At 53.7% G+C, this 24,266-nt stretch overlaps 1 protein-coding gene across 3 annotated transcripts in view; it reads right to left on the bottom strand.

The window, feature by feature from the left end:
• The window catches only part of LOC105488395 (solute carrier family 45 member 4), a 95,487-nt gene extending 72,694 nt beyond the window's left edge, over window positions 1-22,793 (bottom strand). Inside the window, exon 1 of one of the 3 annotated variants that reach the window (XM_071067721.1) lies at window positions 22,527-22,793. The gene's annotated coding sequence lies outside the window, so the exon portion shown is untranslated. Of the gene's footprint in view, window positions 1-21,572; window positions 21,598-22,526 lie in introns of those variants that run through there. The other 2 variants (XM_011752385.3, XM_011752386.3) reach the window with 2 other exon arrangements.
• Between the last annotated feature and the right edge of the window lie 1,473 nt (window positions 22,794-24,266).

Here is a 24,266-nt window from a genome sequence, read left to right as displayed (position 1 = left end):
GTCGCATCGCAGGGACCAAGGACACACTGGCTTCCCTCCCCTGGGGACTTCCTGGTCAGGAGCTATGGCCAGAGGAGTCAAAAAGGCACAAGGGGAGACAGGCCTGGCTCCAGCCCTTCAGGCGCCCAAGGCACTGGGCGCCCACAGCCCCTCCTCCGGAAGGTGAGGTGTGGGCTCGTGACACCCTTCCTTCCCTCGGGAGCCGAGGAGAATGGGCGGCGGCGGTTTACTGCAGGTTCGGAAAAGGCCTCCACCCTCACCACCCTGCGTGAGACATGGGATTTGCGCCCTCAGGAAACTCACACTCCGAGAGGTGGCCTCACGTGTGCGGTTGTTAAAGGCAGAGCCAGGGAAGCACAGAAGCCTACCAATGTATCTTCCTGGTCCCTTTCGGGGCACCCTTTACCCACACTCCCTATTTAAACCACTTGGAACCCTTTCCAGATGAAGGCAGGTACAAACTGAGGAATTTATACTTCACAAGAAAGTACTTCCCCATTGAGGAACATTTAAAAGAGTAATTGCGCTCACCTGCATTTGACCCTGCTTCCTGCTCATGCTTTCTTCAGAGCCTGCCCCCCAGCAATGTGACCCCTCTGTTGTCAGCCGGGAGCCCCTAGGAACGGGTCAGGCCCCACCTTTAACTTTCCCACCTGTTTGCCTATTAGCAGCAGCCTCCACCCCATAGTCAAGAGGCCTCCAACCTCTCCCACATCTTTCCCCAGTTAAGTTCAAGACTCGGGAAAAACAGAAGCAACTGCTCTTCACGAACTACTTTAAACCTTACAATGAAGCCAACCAAAATAACTCCATAGTTCAATGTCAGCTGTGGCGGGGAAGAGCTGCAGAGTTCTCTCACCGTCGGCCATGGGGCTCCCTCCTGAACTCATCCTAGTTAGTACTTTTATCACTGAATCCTAAGACTATCAGAAAACATCCCAGGCCGACCAAGCACCGTGTGACCTTGAGGAAGTCGCTTGACCACTCCAGGTCACGTGCAAAGCCTTAGGGTGTGAACAGAGCACCTTCCTGGTTCCTTCCACTTCTACACGCTTTCATTCTACAACTGAAAACCACCCACGAAGGCGTGTGTATCATCATGAGAGAGAGGCCTTCAGAGCCCGGCAGCAACCTATAATAGACAGACTATAAACTCAGCACAGCTCACGCTTTCTTCAAAAGACTGATTTTAACAGGCAGAAGACATAACCGCAACTAGGAAAACCTCTCCTGGCGGATACTAACTTACAGCATCATGACTCAGCCGCTCTGACGGTCTGATAGGTGAGGTCGCCTGGATACCACAGGTGTTTGCACAAGAGGAAATAACCCACAGGCAAGGCACAGAGCACAGACTGTACCCCTGCCAGACCGGCCTTCTCCCCAAAGTCCCTCGTTAACCCTTCACAGCAAGTCTGGAGTTTCGCATTCCCATGGCCAGGACGCCGGGCTTCTGGCCTCCCTGGCTGACTGGACAATTACAGACAGTTGAATACTGTCTTTAATGTGAACACTAGCATGTCTTTAGCTAAAAAGGATCTTCTGTGCAGCATCTTGTCAGTCTAGTGAGAGAATGCTTTAGGCCGTAACAGGTGAAAAGTGCCTCCTCTCACCTGCCACTCTGTTCAAGAGCTGCCAAGGTACAGCAGGCTCTCTGCTGGGCAGAAGCAGGCAGCCGGGTGGAACTGCTGGAATCTCCAGCATCTGCAGACAGGCCTCAGGGGGGCGGTGAGGAGACAGCTCTCAGACCTCCCAGGGCACAGTCCACAGGGCAGCACACAGGAGGGCCCGGGCCAGGGGCACCAGGAGGAAGACAGGGCTCAGGGAAAGAGCAGCTCCATCTCATACCCTCTTGCCCAGTCACCGAGGGGGACTAGACGGCTTTGCGCTGACCCCCACATTTCTCCCACTCTCCCTGCCTCTTCAAGCCCATGTCACGTCAGCAGCCTCCTTTCTGGCAGTGGCTCACACTTTGGGAGGCTGAGGCAGGAGGATCACTTTGGGAGGCTGAGACAGGAGGATCACTTGAGTCCAGGGCTTTCAGGCTGCAAGGAAACATGATCCTGCCACTGCACTGCAGCCTGGGCCACAGGCTTGAGTATGTCTTCAATGTTTTAAGACAGACTGGGAATTCATATTCACGCTGCCCTTCAGAGCCTTGAGGGCTGCCCTTGAGCAACTCACTCAAAACCTGCAGGAGAAGGCTGGTGGCCCAGTGCGAAACCAACACTAGAAATAGAAAGTTCACAGAAAAGGAGGTGCAAATGGCACTTAGAGATGTTCAAGCTCACGTCCAGTAAGAGAATTGTAAATTGCAAGTGCACCAGTATGCCACATTTTCACAAACGACACAGTGACCCACCACGGGACAAGGCTCCAGGCAAAGGCCCTGACCGTGTCTGATGGGGACCACGCCTGGTTGGACCGCTCATGAGTAGCACCCTTCTCCTGCCCCACCAAGTTAGATCTTCTGGAGCCCAGCTCGTCTAGACACAGGAATTTCTCCTACAGGCCTACGTCACACAGTCACAGACCTATGTACTGACTATGGTGCTGTCCTGTCCTGCAGGACTGAGGCAGCCAGGGCCCAGCGAACCGCAGAGAGCAGGGTCGCACTGCCTGAGGTCTGCTGGACACACAGCAGGGACTGGACGGGACCCTTGCTCTTGCGGCACTCACGTGGGGTGCTGGCCCTGGTTATTTCATGCAGAGCCACTGCTGGGTTGGGGAAGATCAGGGCAAGGGGCACAAGTCCCCATGTACCCACATTTTCTGTGGGACTCCCTGTCCAAATGCAGATGGCCAGGCAGCTGGCACAGCAGGAGAACTTGGGAAGCGGTCTGGGCTGCACTGAGAGATGAGTCAGTAACATGGAGGCACTAATCCTTGGGCGTGGGTGGGAAAAGAGGTCCAGGAAAGGATCCCAGCTCCCAAGAGGGAGGCAGAGGCAGGAGATGTGGTCCCAGAGGAATAAGCAGGGCCTCAGCCAGCCATGAAACCAGCCAGGTGCGCGATGGAGTCAGGGCCTGGGGAAGAGGATGAGCGGAAGCAGGTGGTGCCAGGGAGCAGTGGGCACAGAGGCCAGGGCGAGAGCAGGAGGGGCAGAGGCGGGGATGGAGTGGGAGTGCACACTGCACTTTCGAGAAGGGGCGAGAAACAGGGCTGCTGCTTGGGAGACTTGGAGACAACAGGGGTTGTACTTTTGTTCTTTTTAGTGAAAGACATTAAATCCTACACTGATCAAAAACCTAAGTCCCAAACCTTAGCTCCCCTTAACTCACTCACCCCTTCCATCTATGACAGTCGTCTGGAGTGAAGTCTTTGAGATAACAAAGATGTTATCTCAACCGTGGCTCAGCATTCGAACAAGGATTCTAATCTTTCAGGGCTCCAGATGGGAAACAGATTGCTGAGAATTATCAGTTTTATTTGAAGAGTGCAGAGGGGCGATTTTTACAAATGGGTATGACTGGGTTTTCCTTGGGCAGAGAAGAGCCGCTGGCCTGCTGAGAAGCCAGCTTCCTGCTCTGGCAAACGCCATGCTAGAAAGGGTCAGCTTCCTGTAGTAAGAGGAGCTAAGAGGCCAGGGGCCAGAGGGACCTTCAGGGGGCCCCTGTGGCTGGGGCCTCTGCAGAGGGGGGCTCAGGGAGGCCAGGAGTGGGGGCTAAAGCCCATGGCCCGGGGTCTTCCAGCCCAGCCCAGGGAACACTCCAGGTAAGGCAAGGCCTCACCACCCTCCAAGGCACCACCACCCTTGGTGGGCTCAGCACTAGGAGCTCACCAAGTGCCACCTCTGCCCTGGAGGCCCCGGACACTGGAGTGGGGTGCCCCTGGCCCTATAGCTTCAGATCCCAGATCTCAGTCCCCTACAAAGCATGCAGTCCCTCACTTCAGCAGGGAAAATGAGCTAGCAGAGAACTCTGATATCCAGACATCGCCCTACAAAGAACTTTAAAGAAGTAAAAAGCAAAGAACATACTATGTTACATTATACTAGACAGTACAACCATTACACATCCTATGTATAACTATACATGTCCATATATCATAATATATACACGTATATATTATACATGATCTATATCTTCTACGGTAATCAAACACTGCACTGTGTATAAAGGAATCTTATTTTTTAAGTGCGTGGTGCACATCTGGCTGTGAGCTCACCACACGTGCAGGTGTCTGACCCCAGGCTCCTCTCCAGGATTCCTCAGCACTCACAGAAAGGCCCCGAGCACTGCAGCTCCAAGCCCGGCCCTCCCACTCAGGCTGGGCTCAGGGTTGAGAATTCCACCCGCCACTCCAACGCTGCCAAGTCTTATCTCTGCCACATTTCTCAATGTGACATTGCACAATTCTTTTGGACAACCTTGACTTTCCGTGGTGCTCATTGCTAATTTTAACTACCTGATGTTTCCCCACAAAGTAAATATGAGGTGTCCATGCCACCACCATGGCAGTGTTCCAGTCACTCTGCAGATTCGGCCAGTTTCGGTCACGACAACGACATGAAACACAACCACCCAGGCGTGAGGACAGCCACCCTTGGGATTCATCTCCACTGGGGATGAAACCAGGCTGCCCTCCTCCAGGGCTGGCAAACACAGCTCCCATGAACGATCAGGCCAAGCACATTGTCCTTGGGTCCAGAGACAGACCAGGCAGCCCACGCTGTGTGTGATCCTAACCTGGGGTCCTGAGACTGCGGGGATGTGGGGGGCCTGGGGAGGATCTTCCCTGGACACACACAAACACCCCCTAAATTGTTTTGTTTTGTTTGAGACAGGGTCTCGCTCTGTCACCCAGGCTGGAGTGCAGTGGCGCGATCTCAGTTCACTGCAACCTCCACCTCCTGGGCTCAAGTGATCCTCCTGCCTCAGCCTTCTGAGTATGTGGGATTACAGGCGCCCATCGCCACGACTGGCTAATTTTTGTTATTTTTAGTAGGGATGGGTTTCACCATGTTGACCAGGCTGGTCTCAAACTCCTGACCTCAGTTGATCTCCCACCTTGGCCTCTCAAAGTGCTGGGGGTGATCTACCCGCCTCGGCCTCCCAAAGTGCTGGGATTACAGGCATGAGCCACTGCACTAGCAAAATATCCCCTAAATTGTATACAAAATTGCATCTATTTGCATTTTTGTGAGAACAAGTTTACAGCTTTTACCAGATCTTCAAAGGAATCATGACCCAGAAAAGATCCAGAACCAGCCCAGACTGGAGAAAGAGGGCTGGGGGACACACACATGTTCATCTAACTGGCGAAATAAATTTTTGTTGTGATGTGGTTATTACATTATCTTCTCACAGTTTTTTTATTTTAATGGGTCCTCCCTTTTGCAGTTTACTTCACAATTTAGTTGAGCAAGTTAGGTTCATACAAAAAAAAAAAAAAACCCACAGGCAAACAGAAACAAAAAAAAAAACAAACAAAACCACAGGCAAACGGAAACAAAGGAAAATATATTCTCTAAGTTTAGGAAAAGCTATAAGGAACAGCGCAGATCATTACAGAGCTGAGATTTTCTGAAGCTTATCAAACACATACTTGGTGATGCCAGAAAGCAACAGTCAAACCGCATTTTCTAGAACTGATCCCAGAGGAATGGACAAAGGTATGAACAACTACAGGTAAAACTAGTGGCATCTGTCAAATAAAATAAATCAGGCAAGCAGTGGTGTCTGGAGTGGAGTCCCTGGGTAAATGTCACTGGCGTGGCTCGCCAGGGTAGTAGTGAGCTTGCAGTGAACCCTCCGTATAGGGTGTTAACTCATGCATTTTGAAAAGCAACCCAGGACAGACCCAGCCAAGGAAAGACTGAGCTAGAAAAAAACAGCAAAATACTGGTTTCACATTTCATAACCAAAGCATGAGCCGTCCTCCAGATAAAACGTTCATCTCATCTCCATGTTAGGTTTAAAGAAGCGGTTGGGACACCACCACTCAACCCTCAGATTCCGGGGTCCGGCCACCATACTGGCCTGGCCCTCAGAGCTGCTGCTCCTGCGTGCCAGGTGCTGGGAGGCCATGCACTAACTCAGGTATCACAGCACAGAGAAACCAGACCTCGTGCGCCCTACTCCCCACCCCTCACCGCCCTGGAGCTGCCTCGAAGCCGTGTGCAGCAGACAAGCGGGTATCCATGCACAACCCGGGGCAGGTTCTCACAGGAGAAGAGTGGCTCACACTCAGGAGACCCGCATACATCCCCGACCAGGCCACGCCGCACCCTGGGCCTGCCATTCCAGCTCTGGGCTCAGGCCACGCAGCACATGGGCCCGCCAATCCGGCTCTGGTCTCAGGTTCCTCAGCTATGCGGGCCAACACAGTCCCCTCCTTCTGCTTCCTTCCCAAGGCTCCAAGTTACCGTAAACTTATGGACACAGTTCCCACCCAACAAGGAACCACACAAGGAGGCCGTGGAGCAAAGAGCCCCCACCTGCCCAGGGCGGGAGGCTGGCCAAGCACACAGGCTCCTCAGGTCCCTCCTCAGAAGGCTGCGGCCCACTCCTACACCCCTGCTCCCCTGGGGGGTTCCAGTAACAGCTCTGTGTGCCACTTGGGCCTGGAGTGGAAGCAACAGCATGAGGCTTCACCCCTCCTTGCTGGTGTCCCTCAGCCCTGCCTGACCCTCGGTCCAGTCCTTCCACTGCCTCCTCTCTCTCTCTGCAGGTGCCACCTGCCGCCGGGCAACACGAGGACCTGACTGACACAGCAACTTACATCACTCCACAACACACACAGGCAGACAGAGTCCTCATGGGTCACGGAAGGTGTCAGTGACAAAAACCACACCCTATCAACAATGATGAAGGGTGACTCTAAGAAATTCTTGATCAGTTTGTTAACAAATCAAGACTAGAACCATCAGCCTTGAAGCTGGTTCTAAACTGCAGGACAGACAAGTGCGCAGATGCCTGACTCTGGGACACTCAGGCAAGAGGCCTACGTACCCCCCAGGGCCCAGATTACAGGTCAGTCATCAGAAATGGGGATCGGACACCCACACGCATGGTGACTCGAGGACAGCGCCCCCACCCCCCACCTCCCACCCCCACCGAGGCTGGATGTGTGGGCCTACGTAATGCATGCCAGCAATTCACTGTGACTACAGACACCTGCTTCCTCAAGCCCACAGAGTGAAAAAATGCGGCCAGGCGCAGTGGCTCACACCTGTAACCCCACACTTTGGGAGGCTGAGGCAGGTGGATCATGAGGTCAGGAGTTCGAGACCAGCCTGGCCAACATGGTGAAACCCCGTCTCTACTAAAAATACAAAAAATTAGCCGGGAGTGGCGGCAGGTGCCTGTAATCCCAGCTACTTGGGAGGCTGAGGCAAGAGAATCGCTTAAACCCAGGAGGTGGAGATTGCAGTGAACCAAGATCACGCCATTGCACTCCAGCCTGAGCAACAGAACGAGACTCTGTCTCAAAAAATAAAATAAAATAAAATAAAATAAAACAAAATACATATCACAGCACTGTACAAAGTATAGGATGGAATCCAAAAAGTACTATGAAGATAGTGTGGCATAGCAGCCTTTGAGCTTAGCTTAAGAGTGTTGGGACAAGGGGGAAGGCACGCTTGGAAATGCATTTTCTGTGTATAAAACTTCTCTGCAATCAAAAAATGGTAACAGGCCAGGAGCGGTGGCTCATGCCTGTAATCCTAACACTTTGGGAGGCCGAGGAGGGTGGCGGGTGGATTGCCTGAGGTTGGGAGTTCGAAACCAGCCTGGCCAACATGGTGAAACCCCGTCTCTACTAGAAGCACAAAAATCAGTTGGATATGGCGGTGCACACCTGTAATCCCAGCTACTTGGGAGGCTGAGGCACAAGAATCGCTTGAACCTGGAGGGTGGAGTTTGCAGTGAGCCGAGATAGTGCCACTGCACTCCAGCCTGGGCAATAGAGCAAGACTCTGTCTCAAGAAAAAAAAAAAAGTAAATGTAAAAAAAAAAAAAAAAAATTCATCCAATGTAAAGATCTACACAAGAAAAAGTGAGAAAGAGTGGTTTGAAAAAGGGTTGAGACATCTGGTTGGGGATTCAGGCCAGCTGGGAGCAAAAAATAGACCCCTGGGCATGCCACGCTGCCGACCAGGAGGCCCTGAGTCCCTGGACCAGGATCTCTGCGGACCAGGGTCTCTGCATACGGTTAGCACAGCACTCCCCCAGGGCCAACCGAGGGACCCTGCCTGAGCTCCTGGGGACATGTGCCACCTGAGAAAACCCATGGCCACTGGTCAGGGTGGCTGGACAGAAGGGGGTCTCAGTCAACACCTGCTGTGGATGAGTGAGCTGCATCAGGAGGGACCAGTGTGTGCAGAGGGAATGTGCACCTGGGGCAGCCCCTGCCTGGAAGCAGAGCAGGAGGTCGCAGAGGCAGCCCTGACCCAAGCACCTGCCTCACCAACCTGATTCCAAGGCAGCACTGCAGGCAGATGGCCAGTGGGGACAAGGCCGGCCTGAGGCTTGCTGGGACACACGGTCCCTGCTGGTCCAAGGCTGGGACTGTGAAGCCCCATGAGGCCTCCCCAGAGCGGTCCCCTCACAGCCAGCTCCCCGTGAGCAGTGGAACGGCACCAGCACTCCCATGGCAGGAAAGGCTGTGAGCTCTACATGGTAACCCATGTCCCAGGGTGCTAAATTGGGGCCACCAGCCTGTGCTAAATGGGGGCCACCAGCTGGCATGGCAGAAGAAACACACGTGTGAAGACAGAGGGCAATACACAGGAGGGGCGTGGTGGTGCTGAGCCCCAGGCCCAGTTGGTGCAGGACCCCTGGATGGGAGGCACCCTGGGAGGCAGTCAGCTCCTAAGTCACCACTTGCAGAGCCCCACTGGGGGCCAATGCCAAACCCAGGCCTCACCTAACCCTCTGGGGGCTCCCAGGGCACTCCCAGGTGGCAGCCTCAGCTCGAAGGTGAGTCAGGAACTGGCAGGTAATGGAGCATTCACGCCCAGCAGAGCGGGGGCAGCAGGTCCCCGGGGACACTCCTCCCACTGGGCTTCAGGAAACAGCCGCAGGCAGGCCTGTCTTGGGTTGGCAGAGAGGTGTGGACATTCCAGAGGGGGAAGTGAGAACACATGCAGGACAGGAGGAAGCAGCGCTGTGTGGTCAGAGAGGAGCTGCCACAGGCTGGAGGCACGTGAGCCAGGGAAGGCAGCCCCTGTGACAGGAAAGCAGGAGGGATGCTGGGACCATGCCTGCTTTATGGGCGGGGCCCTGGGGCTCCCAGAACTTAGAGATCTGCCCCAGGCCCCTGAGGGAAGCACCAGGATCCAATCTCTGCAGGACCTCCTGGTCCTGGCAGGAAGAGCCCAAGAGCACCAGGCAGAATTCCCAGGGCCGCCACCTTCCAAGTTAGGCTCCATGCCTCCATGAAGATCTCTCTCTTTTTAAAATGGAGATATCAGCACATCACAGGGCTATTAACATTGAAAGTTTCAATGTTATCAGGAACTACAGCACTCAGCAGGGGACAGGTATAAGGAAATCCCTTCTGCAATCACGTGAAGGCATCTAAGATACAAAGAAGCTGGTCTGGAGCACCCACTTCCACTCCGTAGCACCCAGGGGGATGCAGAAAACACAACTCTACCTCCCTGAACTGCCCCACGGCAGCACTGACTGACGCCCCTTGATTGACCACTCAGAACCCAACATCAGTCTGAAAGGTCTCCAGAGACTGGAAGCACCCAAGCAGGTCACCCTTTGAGTCAATGTGATGAGAGAAAACAACTTCTCAAGGCTAAAGGCCTTGAGAGCTCCAGCAGCCCAGCAGCCCCATACCCCGCACAGCCCAGGATGGTGCGGAGTTCGTCTCATGAGAGGCTCCCCGGCTCTGGTGCCGGAGCTCTTCCCCCTCTGGCACAAAGGGACAAGGTGTCCACAGCCCGGGGTCAGCCCGGCAAGACCACCATCCAAGCCTGGCCCCTAGAAGACAGGCTTCCAGCCTGGGCAACATAGTGAGACCCTCTCTATATAAAAATACTTAAAATTAGCAGGGCACAGTGGCTGATGCCTGTAATCCCAACACTTTGGGAGGCTGAGGTGGGCGGATCACATGAGGCCAGGAGTTTGAGACCAGCCTGGCCAACACAGTGAAACCTGGTCTGTGCTAAAAATACAAAAATTAGGCAGACATGGTGGCACATACCTGTAATCCCAGCTACTCAAGAGGCTGAGGCACGAGAATCGCTTCAATCCAGGAGGCAGAAGTTGCAGTGAGTTGAGAGATGGTACCACTGCACTCCAGCCTGGGCAACAGAGTGAGACCCTGTCTCAGAAAATAATAATAAATTAGCCAGGCATGGTGGCACACGCCTGTAGTCCCAGTTACTCAGGAGGCTGAGGCAGGAAGATGGTTCAGCCCAGGAATTCAAGCTGTAGTGAGCTATGACTGGGCTGCTGCACTCCAGCCTGGGCAACAGAGCAAGACCTCATTTAAAAAAAAAAAAAAAAACTTTAATTAAAATGAAAAAAAGAAGGCCAGGCGTGGTGGCTCACGCCAGTAATCCCAACACTTTGGGAGGCCGGGGTGGGTGGATAACCTGAGGTCAGGAATTCAAGACCAGCCTGGCCAACATGGTGAAACCCCACCCCCATTAAAAATACAAAAATTAGCCGGGTGTAGTGGTGCACACCTGTGGTCCCAGCTACTCAGGAGGCTGAGGCAGGAGAATTGCTTGTACCCACCCCCCACCCCCCCGCCAAGGCAGAGGTTGCAGTGAGCCAAGAGCATGCCACTGTACTCCAGCCTGGGTGACAAAGCGAGACTCTGCTGCGCAAAAAAAAAAAAAAAGTAGAGGGAAAGACCCTCATGCCCTTTATCACACGAAGACAGAGCAAGGCGGCACGACATCTGAACCAGGAAATGGGTCCTCAGGAGACACCCATCTGCCTGTGCCCTGTTCTTGGCCTTCCAGCTTCCAGAACATGAGAAAGAAATGTTTGTTGTTGCAAAGCCACGTGGTCTATGGTATGTATTTGAAGCAGCCTGACCCCCCTAAGTTACTGAGTCCCCCCCAAGGTTTGCCACACTGTACTAGAAACACCAGTGAGGGCCTTGGGAGGAGGGTCAGAAACTGCTCCCTCTGGATTCTCCTCTACACCATCCACATGGTGCTTCAGAAAGCACAGGCAGCCCCCTGGCCACCTTCCCCTGTGAGTTATTAAAGCCAAATGCAACAGGGCTCCACCAAGAGGAGGCAGGCACCTGGTGGGCGCCGGGCACTCTCCCTGCCTGGCAATGCGGCAAGTGGATGCTGGCGGGGGAGGCAGGCCTGGGGTCCACGCCTAAGGCCTGCTAAGCCGAGGCAGAACCGTGTGGGCAAAAATAAATCCCCAGATGGACAAGGCTCTGAGGGGATCAGGAGAAAATCCACATGGAAATGTTTAAAACCTATTTCCTAGAACCCTATCATCACCAGGCAGAAACCACCGCCTGCATTTACAGAACTTCCAGGCTCTCCCACAGACCCAGAAAACTTCATCAAAAACCTGTCTGAACTTTACAACCACAAACTGGAACCAGCCACAGGGCCCTTATCGGCACAGTCGCACTGCTGTGAAGACGGCATGAACTGTCAGGAACCAACCCGGGACTGATAGCCCGGCCAGCGGCCTTGCCACACACAGCCTGCACCTGCAGACTTTCCATTTGCAGAGATCTAGGAAATGGTAAAATGCTTTCTTCTTTTTGCATAGATTTTTGAATTAGCAAAACTGCCACTGGCTAGTTCACTTGTTGAAAAACAATGTTCCAATTTTATTTTAAATTTGATTAGCTTTAAACATTACCTCATTTCATTTCAGGAAAAGTTACCAAGATTTTTCTCACACACAGCCATGGTATTAAAGAGAAAGACGACACCCAAAATCGCAAAAACAACAACAACAACAACAACAACAAAAAACCGTATCTTCTCCATGTGACTGTTCACCCAGCTCCTCACTCCAGCTGTGGAAGGTGGACCACAGTGCTGCTCGGAAGGCCCACCGCCGCGGGCACAGCCCCTGTGGCAAACCCGACTGGCCCACCATCCCCCGTGTCCTCATGTCCACATTCCCCAGGCTCTTTCTGCAAAGCTCTTCCCTTCATCCCACAGGCCGTGTCCTTGAAAACTCAGTTCAAAGACTAGCGAGAGTCAACAAAATTGCTAACGGGTGATGAATTGAGGATGACATGATTACACTATTTTCACTACTTTTAGGCATGTCTTGAAACATCCATAGTAAGAAGATTTTAAGAACAACATTCTGTTTCTTTCAAGGACCACCTGCTCAGACGTTTTCCGCACCCAGCCATGGGTTAGATGCCCTCCTTGGGGTTCCCAGGCCTGCCCCATCACCCTGCCCAGATGGCTGGCTTCTCAGGCACCTGCCTCACGCCTGGCACAGAGCAGCCACCTAGGGACCATCTCCAGAATGGAACGTACAACCCACAGCAGGCCCAGTCCCCTGCTAGCTCACAGTCTGAGCCTACTGACAGTGCCCAACAAGAGGGCAAAAGTGGGCACCAAAGGCTCACCCAGCAAGCCAACTGGACAGCCTGAAAGAAACAACCAGGAAACAAAAGGGAGCGGCAGCACCTCCTCCCCGACCTCTGCAGGAGCCAGGGAGCCAACCCAGAGGGCAGTGCCAGCTGGGCACAGCTGCCCATACCTGTGGCAGACAGCGGTCCTTCCTTCCAAGCTCTTGGCCAGGGAAGATGGGTGTGGGAACCAGCATCTCGTGTGGGCCAACAGCAGGGCTGGCCACAGAGCCCCCTCCAGCAGCACCTACCCGGCATGGGGAATGACCAAAAAGCTGCCTCAGTCGAATCCAAGGCATGGAGGGCACTGCCGCATTTCTCCAGGCACAGGACAAAAGGCACTTTTCAGTAGGGGGTGGGGGAGCTGAGGAGCAGTGCGACCCAGGGGCCCACAACTGCACTAGGCCGGCCGTACCCGGTGGCTCCTCTCCCTCATCAGCGCCCTTACCAGGCGCTGCTCCAGAGGTCCCAGCTGGGCGCCCAGCACGGATGCAGATGCCGCACTGTCTGGCAGCGTGAGTGCTGCTGTGACCCCTTCTCAGGTGCCTACTGAGTGCTGGAGACAGACCCCTCACACGTCCCAGTTACCACACGGAAGCAGAAGCTCTGAGCACTGGGTGGCTTCTGGAAGGTCACAAAGCCAAGGAGGGCCCAGCCCGGACTGTAAACTCTCCCTGTACCCCACCCACAATGAGGACGCCAGGCTTCAGGTTTCCACTGAAGGAGAAAGCAGACGGGGAACCCCATGTCTTTAAGAATTAAAAACGCAGCCGGGCGCGGTGGCTCAAGCCTGTAATCCCAGCACTTTGGGAGGCTGAGACGGGTGGATCACGAGGTCAGGAGATCGAGACCATCCTGGCTAACATGGTGAAACCCCGTCTCTACTAAAAAATACAAAAAACTAGCCGGGCGAGGTGGCAGGCGCCTGTAGTCCCAGCTACTCGGGAGGCTGAGGCAGGAGAATGGCGTGAACCCGCGAGGTGGAGCTTGCAGGGAGCTGAGATCCGGCCACTGCACTGCAGCCCGGGCAACAGAGCGAGACTCCGTCTCAAAAAAAAAAAAAAAAAAAGAATTAAAAACGCTCTCAACACCTCAATAGTTCAGTAGTGGGCTAGACATGTTTTCAACAGCCCTGACACTGCCTTCAGCTTACCTAGGGAGACAGCTGTCACACTAGGGACACCAGCTCCAGGCTGCAAGTGCTGCAAGTCCATAACAAGACCACCTGAGCTGTGGGCTTCGTTCTTGCCACCAAATCAGAGCTGCCTTTCGAATGGGCACGGTTGACGACGGCGGAGCAGCCGTGGCCGCAGCCCCGGGATCTGGCTCCATCCAGCAGAGGGAGGTGGTGCGCAGGCCCTGATGGGGGAGGACGTCCACACTCCAAGCTTTTAATGCCGTTTTACGTAAGCAACACGAAAAAAACCACTAGCAGTTATTCTAGTACTCCTGGCTGGGAGCAGATTTGCATACTGAAGTAAAGCCCCAGGTTCGGGCAGGAATTTCTAGAAACAACTGGACTCCATTGTACCTGGTCTTCTTCAGCAGCCAAAACGTCTCTCAAAGTCTTTTAAGAGCCTGAAACCTTGATTTCAGTATCGACACCCAAAATACCAAAAAAAATAAGGATTTGTTGCTTTGGAGAAGGGACCAAAGGAGGCTAATCCGGTTCTATGGGGTGATTAGGGGCTGGCCTGTCTTCCTGGTCCTATTCTTCGGTGTTTGAAGCGCAGGATTCCTAGAACATGACCTTGGAACTGCTCCTCTCCTCACCCATCCCTGGAACGAAGGCACTGGCCCCACGGAGGACGTCATTGCCTCCCCAAATATCTGTACAGCCGAATTGGAAGTGACGCATTCTTAAGTGGACTCCTAATGGCCAGCCCTGAGGACAGAAGACAGGTTAAAACTTCAGGCGGACCCACGTTACCGATTCCACAGAGTTGGGCGAGTGGCTGGGAGACACCAGAGACCCCAGCTCCATCAAATCTCCTCTTATGTCATAAAACCATCACACGACGCAAAGTTCTACTGCACTCAGTCCTCAGCATGCTGTTTCTGAGTGGGAAGGGAAGTAGTTGTTTTTTGGTTACTAAACCGATTTTCATACCTAATTTCATTAGATCTAAAGGCTAAAAATAGTAAATCTTTCTACTTTTTCAGCATCTCCAGATCTGCGCAAATTCTCAGGGAGACCAAGTATCAATGCCCCGCACCCGCCTCATCTGGTTCTCAGGGAGAGGCCCACCTTCCCAATCCACCCCATGGCCCTGATCCTAGCGGCGACCTGATGGCCTGAGACCAGCTGCCCCGCTCCAGAACGGGCACAGTGATGCCCCTGCAGGAAGAAGGGTGGAGCAGGGTGACCAGATTCCTGCCAGGCAAAAACCGCTAACAAATCTAAAGTCTGGCCATGTTGGTCTTCTCTGCTTCTAACACACCTTTCTGACGAATTAAAATTTAACCCAAGGCACAATTCCATAGGCTTACTATTTTAGCCCAACCAAATAAAAATGCTGCAACATGCTTGCTCATGAAATGGTTCATCTTCTGCCCTTTAACATAGCACATTTAGAAAACATGTAATTAAATAATAAAGCTTAATACAGAGCAGCATGGGTACCGTGATTTGACAAAGTGGCATGGGCCTTACCTGTGGACTAAGCGCGGTGGCACCACAAGCACCCTGTGCAAACACAGGGGCATCCTGAGAGGGCCTCCGGTGTGGGGAACTCAGAGAGCCGCAAGGTCCCCATAAACGCCTTCCTAAAACTGGACTGCCTGAGAAGCTGCCGTGGAGAGAGTCCCAGTGCCCAGGGAGCCCCCACCTCCACCCTACCTGCCCCGCCTAGACAAGAGGAAGGCACTCTTCCCAGGCAATGTTCCAGCAACAGAGGTGTACCTGATACCAAAACAGTTCAATTATCCCTTTAATTAAGGTACCTTAAATGGGCCCCGCCCCCCAGTTCTTTGAGATCTCCTTCCAATGTAATTTTATTTTGTGCATTTAGTAATTGTTTATCAAGATCAATGATATTTATGCTTCTGTGATCAATTCTGTACTGATAATTACAATGACAAAAAACATTCTTCTGGATTATGTTAACATAGCCTAATGATCACAGAAATGTTTGAAATTCCAATATATATATACTTTTGTCACAGAGAAGTATGGAGAACAGTCCATAGGTTGGTACGATGGCTCACACCTGCAATCCCAGCAGTCTGGGAACCTGAGGCAGGAGGGAGGGTCACTTGAGGCCAGGAGTTCATGACCAGCCTGGGCAACATGGTGAAACTCCGTCTCTGCCAAAAGCACAAAGAAAAAATTAGCTGGGCATAATCCCAGCTACCTGGAGGGCGGTGGTGGGAGGATCACTTGAGCCCAGGAGGTCGAGGTTGCAGTGAGCCATGATCGCACCACAGGACTCCAGCCTGGGGGACAGAGTAAGACCCTGTCAAAAAAAAAAAAAAAAAATCATCCTGGGCAACACAGTGAGACTCCATCTCTGCAAAAAATAAAAATAAAAACTAGCTGGGCATGATGACGTACACCTGTGGTCCCAGCTACTCAGGAGGCTGAAGAGAGAGAATTGCATGGACCTAGGTGGTCAAGGCTATAGTGAGCCCTGATCCCACCACTGCACTCCAGCCTGGGTGACCGAGGGAAACACTGTCTCAAAAAAAGGAAAAGAAGAATGAGGGATAAAAAGACTTTCAAACGGAGCAAACATACAAGTTCACAAAGAAAAAACATGACATGTCAAGACTGTTAAGAACGGTTTGTTCATTTTATTAAAGGGTGACTAATGACAGGCATCATTAGGATATTTAACATTGGATACCTTTTAAAAAGCAATACTAAGGTTACTTTTAAATGCCAACATTATGCTAGAAATTGCATCTTTTGCAGTTGTTTAAAATTAGGACCAAAAAATTTAAACATCAACTTAAAAACGTGTCTATTGTTTTTCAAAGTGTTTTTTTTTTTTTTTTTTTTTTTTTTTTTTTTTTTAAGATGGAGACGGAGTCTGGCTGTTTTGCGCAGGCTGGAGTGAAGTAACGCAATCTCGGCTCACCACCACCACCACCACCACCACCACCACGACCACCATCACCATCACCAACACCACCCACCCACCTCCCCTCGCCGCCCCCCTGCCCAGTTCAAGCCATTCTTGTGCTTTAGCCTCCTAAGTAGCTGGGATTACAGGCATGCACCACCACACCTGGCTAATTTTTGTATTTTTAGCAGAGATGGTTTTGCCATGTTGGCCAGGCTGGTCTCAAACTCCTGACGTCAGGTGATCCACGTGCCTTGGCCTCCCAAAGAGCTAGGATTACAGGCGTGAGCCACCGTGCCAGGCCTCAAAGTTATTTTACAGAACACATGAGCAAAAATATTTGCAGGCCTCTGCTTGACAGCAACGTAACTCTAAAAACCATTCCTAACTCACCCATCACTGACAGCAGAAGAGCTGCGTCTACGACACTCAGGCAGTCCCCCTCCCCTCATGTCTAACATGCTCTTAAGACGCGATTTCATCTCCAGCGTGGAGATGTCAAACCACTCCCCGTCGAAGAACTTAAAAAATATTCCCTTCCCATATACCAAACCAAAAACCATGCTCTTGAATAAATGTATTTCCCTAAAATGACGACTAAATTGTTGGTGACAAGGAACTTACTCGTTGTTTTCCGGACTTACAATGTCTTTTTTTTAATTTTTATTTTTATTCTTTTTGAGACAGGGTCTCACTCTGTTGCTCCGGCTGGAGTGCAGCATGGGTGTGATCTCCCCTCACTGCAGCCTGGACCTCCTGAGCTCCAGCAATCCTCCAGCCTCAGCCTCCCGAGTAGCTGGGACCACAGATGTGAGACACCGCACCTGGCTAATTTTTTTGTATTTATAGAGACAGGGTTTTGCCATGTTGTCCAGGCTGGTCTCAAACTCCTGGGCTCAGGCAATCTGCCCACCTCAGCCCCCTAAGGTGCTGGGACTATAGGCATGTGCCATCATGCCCGGCTAATTTTTGTATTTTTTGTACAGCTGGGGTTTTGCCATGCTGCTCAGGCTGGCCTGGAACTCCTGGACTCAAGTGATCCTCCTGCCTCAGCCTCCAAGAGTGCTGCGATTGCAGGAACGAGCCTCTGTGCCCGGCCTGAGTGATGTCCTAAAATTGTGCAATCAGGGTCATATATAAAAGTACAATGACCACCACACCTGACCAGGTAAGCACACTGTGTTGATCCCTCTTTATTATCTATTTCAAGGGTTTGCTATGCATTTTTCAATCAAGATGTTCCTTCCTTTGAAACAGGAAAAATTTGGTTGCCAGTCAATTCAGGTGGCTCCAGGATTTCCAGGCAGAACCCCAGGAGAAACCTCAGGGTGAACTACAAAAACTCAGAGCAAGCAGCCTAAAGAATCCCAGGGGGGAAGCCACTTTTCAATGCAGCAAATTCAGCACCTCTGGGCCAGAGTTCAGGAATGACGCTTCCTCTCACTGCCAGCAAAATCCTTCCACAGGTTTAGGAGGATGAAAGTACCGAGACCCAGGTCTGAACAATACCTCCCTCACCAGGGCCTGTGCCCAGCAGAGGTGGGAGGGTAAGATGGCCGGGCTCAATGACTTGAAAGGTTATGCAAATCCCTTCAGCTGCCTCAGGATCCCACTTCTGGACTGGCTGGCACCCTTATTCCTGCGCTGGGGACAAAATGCCCAGCACTACTTCCCACACACACACCCCTGCCTCCCGGGGCTCCCCACAGACTCTCAGAGTGAACTTGTGTTCTGGAGCCCTCACTAGACAGGAAGGTGGGCCTTGGGATGACCCTCAAAATAATGCAGCTGCAGCCCAGCCCCTCTCACTTAAGAGAAATCCCACCAGGTGTGGTAGTATGAACCTATAATCCCAGCAGCTACTTGGGAAGCTGGGGCAGGAGGATCACTTGATCCTAGGGGTTCAAGACCTGCTTAGGCAACACAATGAGATCCCCTGACTCTTAAACACACACACATGCACGCACGCACACGCATGCACGCACACGCACACATGCACGCACACACATGCACACACACGCATGCATGCACACACACGCACACATGCACGCACACGCATGCACACACACGCATGCACGCACACACGCACACACATGCACACACACGCACGTCAAGGAGAGAGACTATAATCCCAGCACTTTGGGAGGCCCAGGTGGGCAGATCACTTGAGGTCAGGAGTTCAAGACCAGCCTGGACAACATGGTGAAACCCCATGTCTACTAAAAATACAAAAATTATCTGGGCATGGCGATGTGCACCTATAGTCCCAGCTATTCGGGAGGCTGAGGCAGGAGAATTACTTGAACCTGGGAGGCGGAGGCTGCAGTGAACCAAGATTGCACCACTGCACTCCAGCCTGGGTGACAGAGCGAGACTCTCTCTCAAAAAATCAAAAACAAAGGGAGAGAGAGAACTACCTCTCCCTCTCACCTGACGTCCCCAAGCTACACAGCAGCTGAGCCAAAGAGAACTCAGAGCCCTTCTCTCCATCATCAGGGTTTTGTGCTGTTTCCCGAAATCTAACTAGTGGCACCAACAAATGACCCCTACCAACTGCCTTTCTGGAGCACTAACACCCACGTCGTCTGAGGTGGGGACAATGGCGACCCACCCACGGCTCTCCAAGGGCCACTCTATCCGGGATATGAAACACTAAGTGGGCTATGCGGCTGCCCTCTAAGTCTGTGGATGTTTTTAATCTTAAAATGCCTCCTCGAAAAGTCACTTGCCAAGGAGGCCACTTCATAAACACTATGAGGCCTCCACTAGCTGTTTCTCCTGTCACCTCCACCCAAATGGCAAGGGGTTGAAAATGGCGATATGACCTGTCAAGCTTCTCTTTCGGCAGGCCCCCTCCTGATCCAGAGTAGAGAAGATTCATTTCCATGAACATTAAAGAGGTCTCCCAGTCCTCTGAAAGTGCCTGATTTCACAAAGGCTTAGTTAGCATTTGATACTGGGGGGAAAAGGCCACTAGGAGCACATTTTGAAAGTTTCACATTTAAAAAGATCCTTGTTCATTGATTTTCGTGGGGGTAATTAAGCTAATCTAAACAAGGGGACCTTGTCTAGGAGCGGGTGGGGGAGGTGCAGTCGCTCAGGTCCTCTGCATGAAAACCCACTGCAGACGCCTGCTTTTGGGGTCCTCTCTCACCCCTTCCTTTCTACAAGGCTGCTCTTCAGCTGAGAGGTTCGCTCCCTCTGGTCAGATCTGTTTCCTGGCTCAGGTGGAGACAACCCTGCTGCTGGTGTTTTACTAAGTGCGCCTCCGTCAGCATAATTACGCAGTGATGAAAACCTGGGGAACCTAGGCGGCCAGTGAGGAGCAGTCCTCACCCATCATTAGCAGGAACGCGGCTTCCAGCACATTCTGGCTCCACAAATTACAGACATGACTCTGCCAGGGGTGTTCCCAAGAAGGGCACTGGCAATTTGGGGTTGTCTGCCACCTACAGTGCTTGTCAGTCACCCTCACTCCGTGTCAGGCCACGAGGCTGTTGGTCACAAACCAGCCCAGCCAGCCACTGGGCGTCGGGGCCCTCGGGAAGAGCGGGAGAGGGCACTGGGATGCACCACAGTCAGAACGCCAATCACAGCCCGAACCCCAGCGCTGCGCTCCTCCGTCCTCCCCACCTCTCTCCTGACAACACAGATACAATCCATTCACCACCGAGCAACCTTAAGATCGGCTGAAATACCTTCCTCCGCTCCTTTCCTCCATCGGGAAAGCGGGGAGCTGCCGCTGCCGCAGCCCTCTCCTTCCCTGCAGATCTGCGGGGCGGGCTGGGGAGGGATCTCAGGGCTCACGGAAAGGAGGCAGAATCCGGTTTACAGGCTTGCTCCGCCCCTCCCCCACCCCCTCCTCTCCAATAAGCAAAGTTAGAGGGTGTTACAAGCTGCAAGACACCTTGGAGCTCACCCAGTCCAATCTCTGATGGGCTTTCACGATGCAACAAGGGCCAAAGCTGCAGCAAGCATCTCGGCAGGGCAGCAGGCCACTCCCCCCACAAGCCCCGGGAGGTGGCCCTGGGCAGCCTCCCCCCTCCCCGCCCTGTGAACACCTGGACCACAAAAATACACCTTTAAATACCCAGTTATGTATTTCAAACACATTTCAAACGATTTGCTTCTTTCCTTTACAGCCACTGCCACAAAAACAATTAGCCTGAATGGATGTGAAATCCTTAATGTGTAAGGCGACCTAGTTCCCCAGCCTCTCTAAAAGCACATGAGTTCTTAACCGCGCCTGAGTCTCCTCCACCCGGAACCTGCACGACTGCCTTTCATCCTCAAGTGGCTTCTGCAAAACCTCTCCCAAGCATTAAATAATCTCTGTTTGATCTTTTAACAATAATTCAAACCTAGCAGGAAAGTGAGGATATCATACATTTATTTAAAGGTCGGTGAGTGTTACCTGCTCTGATCCCCATGCGCTACACTCCCTGACCTGTACACCAATACTCCAGCTTTTTGTTTTCTTACTTTTTCCTAAAGCCAGCACAAAATAGCAGAAGGAAAAGATTCCTACCACACTCTACCTGTCTGCCAATGACACAGGAAGGATGAGACCGTCTGGGGAATGGAAGCGCAGGGCGCTCTCAGTAATGCCAGGCAGATGCAGTGGCGCTTCTCCCCAGCAGAAATGGGCTTCGATTCAGAATCTGCCAGCCCACAAGAATCATATGACCCCACAACAATTACTTGAATCACTCATCTGGTAAACCCTCCTCGCTCTGGGTCCTAGACTGGAAAAGACAGCCCAATAACAATAATAAAAACGACAAGCCCCGTTTTGCTGGAGTCAGCTGAGATATCAGATGGAGGTCAACGGCTAGGTCTGTGAACCTGAAGCCACACTCCATCAGTGACCCGCACTGGAGAGACAAGAAACCTCAGGCTCCTTAGGAGGTCAAGCGGCCCTTCCCAGCCCTCCCTAGCCCCCGCCTTCAAGAATCATTCTGAATAGCTAACCAGGAGGCTGGGCCCCGTGTGGATCCGCCTCCGCTGGAAAAGCCTCTGCCGGATGTGCTCCAATCCAGAGCAGGATACCTGGGGGAGGAACGGGTTAAGCTCAAAGAGGAAAGGGGCAGCGGGTGCTGAGACGCAAAGGTGCGGAGACTTCCACAGAGCAGGGACTCTGGGCTTGGATGAACTGATGCCCTGGCCTCTTTCCTCCAGGGACAAGGTCGGCCTCAGAAAATCAAGGTATCTTCAAAGGGACACAAGGGAGCACAGTGCCGATGAGACCGGGGCAGAGCCACAGTCTGGCGGTGCAGGCTGGGGGTCCGAGGTGGGGGACACTGGCTAGCAGTGCTGAGAGGGGCGTGTGTGCACTGGGGAGAGCGAAAGGAGGGGAAGAAGAAGGGGAGGGGGAAGGGGAAGAAGGAAGTGTGTTCGGTTGGGAGGACCGGTCCAGACAGGGGAGAGGGGGCCACTTCGCAAGTGGTGCATCCCTGGTTGAATTCTCAGAAGTTAGAGACAGCAGGCAGGGGTTAGGAGGACAGGACAGGGTCAGGATCAGGAGTTAGAAGCGCCAGGCTCCTCTCTGGGTAGAGAAATCCGAGGAACTGAGGGTGGGGAGGACTGATGGGTGCGAAAGGGGGCCGGGTCCAAATGAAGGCGCGCGCTCCGGGGTGGAGGCCAGGGTGGGGGAATCAGAGAGGGTGCAGGGCTGGGGACCAGGGCAGGTGCAATCCGAAAAGAGGAGGCGGGAAGTAATGGGGGAACCCTGAGGAGCCAGCGCAAGCCGGGTGGGGGCAGGTCCCCTCCCCCGGAGAAGGTGCGGGTCTGCGGCTGCCGCGCGGACCCGACCTGGAGGCCGAGGCCGTGCAGGAGGTGGGGGTGGGGAGGCGGCAGGTGTCCAGCGCCCAGGTGCGAGGTGCAGAGGGCCGTGGGGTGGGCGGCTGCGGGCGGCAGGCCACTCACCTGTCTCCTCCGGCCGGGGCCGCGGGGGCGGCGGGGCGGCCGGGCCGGGCCGGGCCGGGCAGGGGCGACGGGGGCGCGGAGCCCCGGGCGCACCGGGGTCGGGAGGCGGCGGCGGGTCCGGGCGGGGGCTGCTCCCTCGGCCGGCCGGCCGGGCGGTCAGTCAGTCACCGACGCGGGCGCGGAGGGAGCGCTGCGAGGCTGCGGCCGGCGCGCGGAGACAACGCCGCTTTATCGGGTCGGAAACAGCCGCTCCGCGCCGCTTCCGCTGACGCAGCGCCGGCCCCTGCGCCTCATGACTATGCAGCACCCGCCGCCGCGGGACGGGGATTCGGAGGGCGGGGTCTGCGCCGCGCGCGCCCATTGGCCTCCTCCGCCGCCCACCCCGCCCCCGAACGGCCGCCCCGCCCCTCCGCGCCCCCTGCCCCGCCCCCGCGGGTTCCACGGCTCCCGCCCCCGTCTAGCCGTGGCCCCGCCCCCGGCCCTAGCCCAGCCCCGCCCCCGCCCTCCTCCCGCTATGACCCCGACCCCGGCCCCGGCCCCTCCGCACCGAGCGTCCGCCCCCTCCCCCCTGAAGAGCTGGCCCCCAATCCACCCTATCGCTCTCCGCAGCCGTAGGAGGTGGCCCCCGCCCATCCCCACCTTCTCTCCCCGCTCCTCTCGCACCTCTCTCGCAGAGGGGTCCGGCTAGCCGCGAGGCCCCGTCCCCCGGCAACACAGCCCCTTGGCAAGCAGCCTCCCGCCCCTCCGCCCCTGCCCGAGGCGCAGCGAGGTGGGCCCCACCCAGGTGCTGCAGCCCCTCCTCCGCTGCAGTAGAAAATTCTCCTGTTTTCCCCTCCCTGGCACCCTCCGAAGACCTGCCTGGTCCTGGGCCAACCCCGTCCCCAACTGACGCAACGCCCCGCACTCTGCGGGCCCCCTCTCCAGCCTGGAGAGCAGGGCGGGAAGAAGACCCGACCCAGAGCTTCCTGGAGTCTGGGCCTCCCTCTCAGGTCTGGCCCTTGCCAGGGGCACTGATCCGTCTCTCTCCACGTGTAGAAGGGCCACAATCCCTAGGGCACGGCTGCTGGGAAACCCCATCAAGACAAGGTCTGGGGAGGCGACTTTAACAGACAGATGTGATGGGCTGAGGCCAACCCTGTTAATGTCCCAGCCCTGTGCCCTTGCCAGGGTTTAAGTGGCTTTGGAGGGATTACTTCATTTCTCCGATCCTTGGTGTCCTCATCTGTAAAATAGAAATCGTAAGATACATCTCACCCGTTGCTAAAGGAATTTAGAAGTGAAGTGCAGAGCAGAGTCTCCAAGAGCATCGGAAATGGGAAAATCTGACAATATCAAGTGTTGACAAGGAAGTGGAGCAACTGGAACTCCCAGGCACTGTTGGTGGGGATGCAAAGTGGTACAACTTTCAAAATCTTTTTGAAAGGCCTTGATTACCCAGCAATTCTGCTCCTGGATACACACCTAACATCATGTTTCTGTTGCTAGCAGCACTGTTTATAATTGCCCCAAACTGGAAATTACTGAAATGCTCATCAGCCATTAAATGGATACATAAATTGTGATATATTCACACGGTGGAATGACAGCAATGACAGTGAATAATCGACAACTACACACAACAACATGGATGACTCTCACAGATGATGTTGAGGAAAAGGAGCCAGAGGATAAAAAGCCATATATGTTTCCATGTGGATAAAGTGGTAGAATGTGTATATGGGTTAGCAGTCAGGATAGTGG

Source organism: Macaca nemestrina, chromosome 8 (assembly GCF_043159975.1).
Source record: "Macaca nemestrina isolate mMacNem1 chromosome 8, mMacNem.hap1, whole genome shotgun sequence".
NCBI classification, from domain to species: domain Eukaryota; kingdom Metazoa; phylum Chordata; class Mammalia; order Primates; family Cercopithecidae; genus Macaca; species Macaca nemestrina.
This window is presented reverse-complemented; position numbering and strand designations above follow the sequence as displayed.